This window comes from Portunus trituberculatus, chromosome 19 (assembly GCF_017591435.1).
Source record: "Portunus trituberculatus isolate SZX2019 chromosome 19, ASM1759143v1, whole genome shotgun sequence".
Taxonomy (NCBI): domain Eukaryota; kingdom Metazoa; phylum Arthropoda; class Malacostraca; order Decapoda; family Portunidae; genus Portunus; species Portunus trituberculatus.
Window position 1 is genome coordinate 7,045,001 of NC_059273.1, and position 10,000 is coordinate 7,055,000.

General features: G+C 45.6%; 1 long non-coding RNA gene across 1 annotated transcript in view; it reads left to right on the top strand.

The window, feature by feature from the left end:
- Positions 1-4,553, top strand: part of LOC123505988 — an 11,573-nt gene extending 7,020 nt beyond the window's left edge. Inside the window, exons 3-5 of the long non-coding RNA XR_006675325.1 lie at positions 456-735; positions 2,706-2,877; positions 4,438-4,553. This is a non-coding gene — a long non-coding RNA (uncharacterized LOC123505988). The remainder of the gene's footprint in view (positions 1-455; positions 736-2,705; positions 2,878-4,437) is intronic.
- The last annotated feature ends 5,447 nt before the right edge of the window (positions 4,554-10,000 follow it).

Consider the following 10,000-nt stretch of genomic DNA (forward strand, 5'->3'; position numbering starts at 1 on the left):
CACCAACCACCAATCACCACCGTAACACCCCCCACCTTCCCGCCCACGTGCACACAGGCGGCGACAACCCTGCTGGGCTTACTGATGCATGATGAGACCGTCTGCGCCACCAGGAAGTCCCGCCATTACCAGATGTTTTGCATACGACTGACTGGATATCACTGACCCTCCCGCTCCGCCTCCATCTCCGCCTCCGTCCAGTTTCCTCACTATAGCACGCCCGCCCGCTCGCCCGCTCGCCATCTGACCGTCCCTGCCTCGCATCCATTAAGCTAATTCTGTCATGTTTATGTTCCTGCTACTGGTAATGTTACTGGTGCTGATTCCGGTGTTATTTCTCCTGATTCTGTTCCTTTTCTGGTGTTACGGCTACTGCTATTGCTATTACTGCTGTTACTAGTACTTGTATTCTTAAGTTTATTCTACTATTGCTAATGCTGTTGTTATATTTGCAGATAATATTCTACCTATACTGTCACTACTACTACTACTACTACTACTACTACTACTACTACCACTACTGATTACAAAGGAGACACCAGGATGGGAGAAGAGACATCGAGAGAAAGGGACAGCAGCGAAGGGAGGGAAGATGAAGAGGCACTGGAAGAGAAAAAAAAACTAATAGTAACCTCACTAACGGCGCGGCGATGGACGAGCAGCAAGGGGAGGCAGTGTCAAGCTGTTAGCACCTTCAGTACCATGAGTTTCCATAGTCATTCTGCTTACTATTTGGTAATTTTATGCAGCTTCGAAAATAGTTAAAACACTGGCCATTGATCTTCTCACCTCTATAGACCCTTCCTAATGTCAATACAATGATTTATTCGTACACAAATCACAAGGTAAATATGTGTCCCAGTACTGAAGGGGCTAACCACATATCACCAAACATCCAAGGCAAAATAAGGATGCTGAATGATAACACGTATACATTCACAATACCTGAATCACAAAGGTGGTTTCAAGACAATTGTTCAAGACTTTTGGCTAACTTTATTACTCTTTAAGGGATCTAGCAATCATGTGAGCCTTTTTTTCGATTTTTCTTTCTTTCTTTCTTGCTCTTGGCCGGCTTTCCCTCTTGCATAAAAAAAGAAAAAAAACATCCCCCACAAGGCATAACACCCACCAACACCACCAACACCCACCAACACACATCTACACCCCAGCACACAAAGGCCTCACACCATCCACCTACACCCCTCCACACACACCCCTACACCCACACACACCCACACTTGGTCAGCTAGACAGCAACATATGACGCAATACTGGGAGACATCAGCTGGTATAACTCATCTGTGGGAACCTGCCTCCTCCTCCTCCTCCTCCTCCTCCTCCTCCTCCTCCTCCTCCTCCTCCTCCTCGACTTGTTGCGTTCAGCCTCGTAACAGTTTCAGAGTGTCGGATTTCTATGTTTTCTTCTAGTTTGGATGTGGTAGTAGTAGTAGTAGCAGTAGTAGTAATTTTTTTTTTCTCTCTCTTCCAGTGCCTCTTCGTCTTCTCTCCCTTCGCTGCTGTGCCTTTCTCTCCATGTCTCTTCTCCCATCCTGGTGTCTCCTTTGTAATCAGTAGTAGTAGTAGTAGTAGTAGTAGTAGTAGCAGTAGCAGTAGCAGTAGCAGTAGCAGTAGCAGCAGCAGTAGCAGAAGCAGAAGCAGAAGCAGAAGCAGAAGCGGTAGCAGTAACAGTAGCAGTAGTAGTAGTAGTAGTAAAACACCACTAACAACAACAAATAAGCAGCTGTACCCAAACACACACACACACACACACACACACACACACACACACACACACACACACACACACACACACACAAAGCCAGGTCCAATAGCAATGACCTTGAGAGGAGGGCGGGGGTGTGGAGGGAGGGTGGGTGGGGAGGGTTACCAGCAGTCAAGTCACCACACCTGTAGATAATTAGGTTAAAGGAGTTTCTGCAGCACCTGAGAAGCCCCACGCCGCTCCTTCTTGTGCTCCGACCAACGAGTCTTTTACCTTTGTCTGTTTGGGAGTATTTTTTCTCTTTTGTTTTAGCGACTGGATATAATTGTGTTCCCATTTTGAGTCTCTGTTCCCTAAAAATAGTCGCTTCATTACTGTTGTAGTTGTCACCATTTTTCTTCTCTTTTTTCTATTCTTTGCTAGTTATTTTACTCGTTCCATTCCATCTGACTTTTCTTTTTCCTTTTCGCTTTTATATCTCTCTTGTGTCCTTAGTTCGTTTCTTCCTTCGCTGAAAATAACTGCATTATTTTTTTTCTTTTTTACTATTACTTTTTCAATCATTATTTCTTACTTCCTCGTTTCCTTCTCTATTTTTTTTTACTCTCTCTCTCTCTCTCTCTCTCTCTCTCTCTCTCTCTCTCTCTCTCTCTCTCTCTCTCTCTCTCTCTCTCTCTCTCTCTCTCTCTCTCTCTCTCTCTCATCCTTTATCCCTCTTACATTCTTACATGAGACCAGACAGCTCTGAAGTAAAATATAGCTGTAACAATATTTAATCCCTTCAGTAGCATGACACCTTTCCATATTCACTCTTCTTACTATTTAATGACTTTATACACCTACAGAAACTCATGTGTAGGATTAAAATAGTCAAAACTCTGGCCTTCAAAATGTCAACGAAATGGTCTAATCGTAAATAAATCTCAAGGTAAAAATATGTCCCAGTACTGAAGGAGTCAAAACACAAATTAATCTACAGATCAAACCAACACTTGATACATCTGCAGCGAGGACTGACCCGAGGCTACACAGGGGAAGGAGCAGCGTGGGCAGATTTGGTGAATATACTTGACAAATGAAAACAGGAAGCACAACAGCGGCGGCCAGAGTAAACAGTGAGGAAGTCCAGCTCTCTCTACATGCAAATTCAGGTTAGTGGTGAATATATTCGTGAAAATGCTGTCGTTTTAGAATGATACAAGTGAAGGAGGAGGAGGAGGAGGAGGAGGAGGAGGAGGAGGAGGAGGAATCTTAGATCATCTTCTTCTTCTTCTTCTTCTTCTTCTCTCGCTTTTCCCATATCTATATGGAGTCGCGGTTCCTTATCAGCCTTTTCCACTCTCTCTTGTCTAATGCTTCCTCTCCACTGAGGTCCTTCTCTCTCAAGTCGTCCCGTATACAGTCATCCCATCTTCTTCTTGGTCTTCCTCTTCCTCTTGCTCCTTCCACCTGTAACTCCATCATCCTTCTACTAATCCATTCTTCATCTCTCCTTTTACAATGTCCGTACCACTGAAGCCTTCTTTCTTGCATCTTCTTTCCCACTTGCGTCACCTTAGCTGTCCCTCTAATTCTCTCGTTCCTGATCCTATCCCTCCTTGTCACACCCAGCATCCATCTCACCATTCTCATCTCTGCCACTTCTATCTTTCTTTCCTGTGCTTTCTTAATTGGCCAAGTCTCCGAGCCATATATCATCGCTGGTCTTACCACTGTACGATACATCATGCCTTTCACTCTTGCACTAACTTTTTTGTCACATATCAGTCCAGAGCATTTTCTCCAATTTTTCCATCCTGCTTGTATCCTCCCATTTATTTCTCTATCCAGTTCACCATCTTGCGACAGATTTGAGCCCAAGTACCTGAAAACCTCCACCTTCTTTAACCTTTCCTGTGCCAAGTACAATTGGTTGCCATCATCTTGTTGTCCCATCTGCATGTATTCTGTTTTGTCCCGACTTATCTTTAGTCCTCTACTTTCCAATGCGTCCCTCCACCTGTTCAATTTCTCCTCCACTTCCTCTCTGGTCTCCGCCACCAAGACTATGTCGTCGGCAAATAACATAGTCCATGGGGCCTCCTCCAGTACGTCCCTCACTATCACATCCATGACCAGATTGAAGAGGTATGGACTCAATGCTGACCCCTGATGTAGCCCAACTGTCACTGGGAACTTGTCCGTCACCCCGACCGCTGTCCTCACTTGTGTGTATACACCTCTGTACATATCCTGGCACACCCTCACATACTTTTCTGGCACTCCCTTCTCCCGCATGCACCTCCACACTTCCTCCCTTGGTACTCGATCATATGCCTTTTCCAAGTCAATAAAAACCAGATGTAATCCCTTCTGTTTCTCTCTGTACTTCTCCATTAGCTGTCTCAACGCAAAGATGTACTTCTTCCTGACATAAACCCAAACTGGGAGGAGGAATCTTAGATAACTTGTCAAATTAAACGAGGCTAGTCAGCAGTCAGTCAGCAGAAAACAGCGGCGGTAAGTCAGTCAGTCAGTCAGTCAGTCAGTTTCCTCTCTCTCTCCCTCTCTCTCCCTCTCCCTCTCCCTCTCCCTCTCCTTCTCCCTCTTCCTCTCCCTCTCCCTCTTTCTCTAAGCGACAAAAGAAGACAGTAATCTCCTCTACAGTGCACGATCTCTGTCACCCTCCCCTGTAAGCCCCTACACTCACCTCCCCCTGCCTTTCCTTACAGCTGCGGTGTGGCCCCTTCCTCCACCTTCTCCTCTCCCTTCCTCCTCCTTCCCTACCCCCCCATCAAACCCTCATTAACGGCACGGGTGATGGGGCGGGGGTGTGATGGAGGAGGAGGAGGAGGAGGAGGAGGAGGAGGAGGAGGAGGAGGAGGAGGAGGAGGAGGGGTGAGGAGAAGAAGAAGAAGAAGAAGAAGAAGAAGAAGAAGAAGAAGAAGAAGAAGAAGAAGAAGAAGAAGAAGAAGAAGAAGAAGAAGAAGAAGAAGAAGAAGAAGAAGAAGAAGAAGAAGAAGAAGAAGAAGAAGAAGAAGAAGAAAGAAGAAGAAGAAGAACAAGAAAACAAGAACAAGGAGAAGAAGAAGAAGAAGAAGAAGAAGAAGAAGAAGAAGAAGAAGAAGAAGAAGAAGAAGAAGAAGAAGAAGAAGAAGAAGAAGAAGATGATGATGATGATGATGATGATGATGATGATGGAGATGAAGACGGAGATGGAGATGGAGATGGAGATGAAGACGAAGACGAAGAAGAAAATGACGAAGAAAGAGAACAACAACAACAACAACAAAAAACAACAAGAAGAAGGGTAAGGGTGAATCTCTGGATGTTTAAGGTGACAATCTGTGAATAAGAGTGTACAAACAGACCCAGTGAACCTTACCTAACCTAACCTGAAGTAACCAAACCCAACCCAACCCAACCCAGCCCAACCCAACCCAACCTAACCCAACCTAACCTAACCTTAACCTGAAATAACCTAACCCAACTCAACCCAGCCCAGCCCAGCCCAGCCTAACCCAACCCAACCTAACCCAACCCAACTCAACCTAACCTAACCTAACCTGAAGTAACCCAACCCAACCCAACCCAACCCAACCCAACCTAACCCAACCTAACCTAACTTATCCTGAGGTAACCTAACCCAACCCATCCCAACCCAACCCAACCCAACCCAACCCAACCCAACCCAACCTAACCTGAAGTAACCTAACCCAACCCAGCCCAGCCCAGCCCAGCCCAGCCTAACCCAACCCAACCTAACTTATCCTAAAGTAACCTAAGTCAACCCAACCCAACCCAAACTAACCCAGCCTAACCTAACCTAACAAAGCAAGCGCGATTTTTTTTTTTTTATGTAAGAGGAAAACCGTCAAGGGCGAAAAATATCTTAGAAAAAAAAAAAAAAGGCCTACTGGAGTGAAAATGTACAAGAGTGACAAAGTACAATGGAGTGAACTAGAGTGAGAGTGAGGAGGGAGTACTGTCCCCCCCTCTCACCCCCTCAATAACCCCCCTTCCCCCTTCTTAGAGTGACCAGAGTGACCAGTGCAAGTAATCAGAAACCGCCACCACCATCACCACCTTGACTTTTGTTCGTCTCCTCTGTGAAAAAGCTGACCACCTGCTCTCTCTCTCTCTCTCTCTCTCTCTCTCTCTCTCTCTCTCTCTCTCTCTCTCTCTCTCTCTCTCTCTCTCTAGACGGAAAGGCAGAGAAAAGTGAAGATTTGCAAGAAGGAAGAATACAAAAATAGAAGTTGAAGAGAAAGAGGGAGAAGAGAAGGAAAGGAAAAATATACACATGGAAAGAAGACAAAGAAGAGAAGAAGACAACACGAACGAAGAAGAGAAAGATGAAAAGACTATTTTCTGACAAGGAACAAGAATAAAAACAGGAACATGAAGAAGAAGAGGAAGAAGAAGAAGAAGAAGAAGAAGAAGAAGAAGAAGAAGAAGAAGAAGAAGAAGAAGAAGAAGAAGAAGCGCAAGAAGAAAAAAGATGAACAAAAAAAAGATAACGATGATGAAAAAACGAAAAACGATGATGATGACGGGAAAAAAATCACAAAAAACAGGAGGAGGAGGAGGAGGAGGAGGAGGAGGAGGAGGATAATGACCGGCGCCCATCTGTAGAACGCGGGCGGCATGTCAAGGCAGCCACGCCCATTAGCGATGCCGCCCACGCCTCCTCAACTTATCGTACACCGCCTGCCGTCCCCTCCCCCCTCACTGTGCCATTATCTTGCCCCCAACACCCCTGCACCCCCAATAAAAAACCTCAAGCACCATCTCGACCCGCAAAACAAAAAAATAACAAACCACCACAAATTAGTAAAAAACATTAAAATCACCAATCACACAATATAACAGTAAAAAATATCCAGAAATTCACTTAAATCAGCTAAAATGATCAGGAATTTGCATGTTTTAATACCGTCGAGGTTTTCTTTCTTTAGTTTTGTTCTTTTTCTTTAACCTGAGAAATCTAAATGTATCAAGAGGATAAACAATAGATAGACTTAACACGGGAGAATTCTACGTATGTCAAATCAACAAACAGTACGTGAACTAACACAAAGGATTCTAAATATACCTAGGAAATAAAGAATAGATGGACTTAAGACTGAGAGTTTCACGAATGTCAAAAAGATGACAATACAATTAAATACAATAGAGGAACATTAACCAATACGTAAAACTGCAATATGCGCAGACATTTAAGACAGTATTTGAAGTTACAACAAGGAATTCTATGTATCAAAGAAATAACAAGCGGTAAATGATAAAATCAAATACAATAAGCGGTACAACAAGCGGTAAACGATGAAACTCATATCAAATACAATAAAAGAACGAAGATTAACCAGACGAAAGTAAGACTGAAAATCCCACCAGACATTTAAGACGAGACGAGGAGATAAGATGCAAACAGATCACGTTTAAGCCCTCCAGAACCATGACGCGTTTCCATATTCATTCTACTTTGGTGATCCTATACAGCTTCATAAACTCATGTGTGGGATCAAAATAGTAAAGACTGTGGCCATTAGACTTTTGACCTCCTTGGTACAGTGGAACCATGTGTGCTTTTGGGTCTGAGGGGTCTCCAAGCGCACGGGTCGAATCCTGTCCACGATCCAAGTGTAGGTTAGGCTCTCTCACTCAGGCAACGGATTCCTAGAGGGTGGGTTTTGAGATAGGAGGTTATGGTAGTAGTAGTAGTAGTGGTAGTGCAGTTATAGTGATAGTGGTAGTGGTAAGTTGTTGTTGTTGTTGTTGTTGTTGTTGTTGTTGTTGTTCTTATGGAGTCTGTATAGTGTTCACCAGACAATGACAAACAAATATTATAACAACACCAAGTAAAAGAATGACAAAATAAAGGCAAATAACAAGAAATACGTAAATATATGGAGAAAAAAATGAAAAAATACAATACTTTAAACACATGACACTTACTAAAGAAGAGAAAGAGAAAGAGAAAGAGAAAGAGAAAGAGAAAGAGAAAGAGAAGTAGAGGAAAGAACCCAATAAGAGAAAAGAACTTAGACCACCCCACAACCTCTCCCTCTCACCCCCCTCCCAACCCCTCACCCCTCCTCTCCTCACCTCAACACCCTCACCCCCCTCACCTTCCCTCCCATCCTCCCCCCGCCCCCCCTCACTCACCTATTCCAAGGGGCGGGTGGGCTCTTTATTGCATCTCTCTGGTTTTTATCAGATTGTTATCAATTAGTGTCGCTCGTCACATCTGGGCCGGACAGTGGCGGAATCCTGATACTGTGAAGGTGAGGAGGAGGAGGAGGAGGAGAAGAAGGAGAAGGAGGAGGAGGAGGAGGAGGAGGAGGAGGAGGAGGAGGAGGAGGAGGAGGAGGAGGAGGTGTTCGTGGTGATCGTGACGGTAGTGGACAAGGAAGGAAGGAGAAAGAGGAGGAGGAGGGGGAAAAAATTAAGAGGAGGAGGAGGAGGAGGAGGAGGAGGAGGAGGAGGAGGAGAGGAGGAGGAGGAGGAGGACGAGACGAAGAGGTGATGAGAAGGGGACATTGAAATGGATTTGATGAAGGATACATGAGGAGGCCGAAGACACACACACACACACACACACACACACACACACACACACACACACACACACACACACACACACACACATCTAACCCCCCCAACACACACCCACAAAAATTAAATAAACTTATCAAATCCAACAATACCAGAGAGAGAGAGAGAGAGCAAATCACCAACACCATCGGTCAAGCAATACAAGGAAAAAAAAAAGAAAAACGAAAAAACGAAAGAAAAAACATACTGCTATATTTTTTCCCCTTGATGACTCTGGTGAGGGTGTCAGGGCCAAAAAGAAGACACCCCCTCACCCCTCACTCTCCCCTCTCTCTCCCCTCACCCTTAACCACCTCCCTCACTCCCTCCTCACCCCTCACACTCCCCTGATCCCCCCTCCCCTCATCCCTAACCACCCTACCTCACACCCTCAAGCCGCTGATGTGGTGGGGAGAGCAAGAGAGGGAGAGACAAGCAGAGAGACGCAGGAGAGAGAGAGAGAGAGAGAGAGAGAGAGAGAGAGAGAGAGAGAGAGAGAGAGAGAGAGAGAGAGAGAGAGAGAGAGAGAGAGAGAGAGAGAGAGAGAGAGAGAGAGAGAGAGAGAGAGAGAGAGAGAGAGCTCGTTACCTGGGCATGGATAAAGAATAATAGATAAATAGAAACAAGGGTAGTCGCATTAAATCGAGGAGGAGGAGGAGGAGGAGGAGGAGGAGGAGGAGGAGGTGGAAGGAGAGGAGGAGAAAAAAGTCTAATTAAAAGAACGAGAAATAAAAAAACGGTGTAACTAAAATAAGAATTTAAAAAATAATGCATCAGACTCACATTCGAGGAGGAAGAGGAGGAGGAGGAGGAGGAGGAGGAGGAGGAGGAGGAGGAGGAGGAGGAGGAGGAGGAGGAGGAGAAGGAGAAGAAGACGAAGAAGAAGAAGAAGAAGAAGAAGAAGAAGAAGATGAGGAGGAGGAGGAGGAGGAGGAGGAGGAGGAGGAGGAGGAGGAGGAGGAGGAGGAGGAGGAGGAGGAGCCGGTGTGGGAGTGGTTGTACCTCAGGCAGCCTCTCTCGAAGGACCAATTAGGAACGGCAAATTACCGATCGTTGGCGCTCTGCTCACGTCTGCGGCTATTTACTCGTGAAAAGATTTAGTCAATGTTAGATTCATCGGAGACTTGACCGAGGCGAGGCTGAGGTGAGGAAGTGCGCTGGGAGGAGGAGGAGGAGGAGGAGGAGGAGGAGGAGGAGGAGGAGGAGGAGGAGGAGGAGGGAGTATAACGTGGTGTACTTTTCTACTTTTCTACTTTTCTTTCCTCCTCTCTCTCTCTCTCTCTCTCTCTCTCTCTCTCTCTCTCTCTCTCTCTCTCTCTCTCTCTCTCTTTCTCTTCGTTACATTTACCTCTCATTTATTATCTCACGTCCTTCCATACCACGCCTTACAATATCTCTACCAGCGCCCACACCTACAAGACCTTCCCCTTCTCCTTTTCTTCCTCCTCCTCTTCTTCTTCTTCCTCCTCTTTCTCCTCCTCCTCCTCCTAGTCGTCTTCCTTCCTCTACCGAACGCACTACTAGCTATTTCCCACAACTAAGTTCCAGCCTCCTTTCCTCCTCCTCCTCCTCCTCCTCCTCCTCCTCCTCCTCCTCCTCCTCCTCCTCCTCCTCCTCCTCCTCCTCCTCCCCGTACCCAACGAAGCACTACAAATATTTCCCGCAACTAACAGTCCTATCCTCCTCTCCTCCTATTCC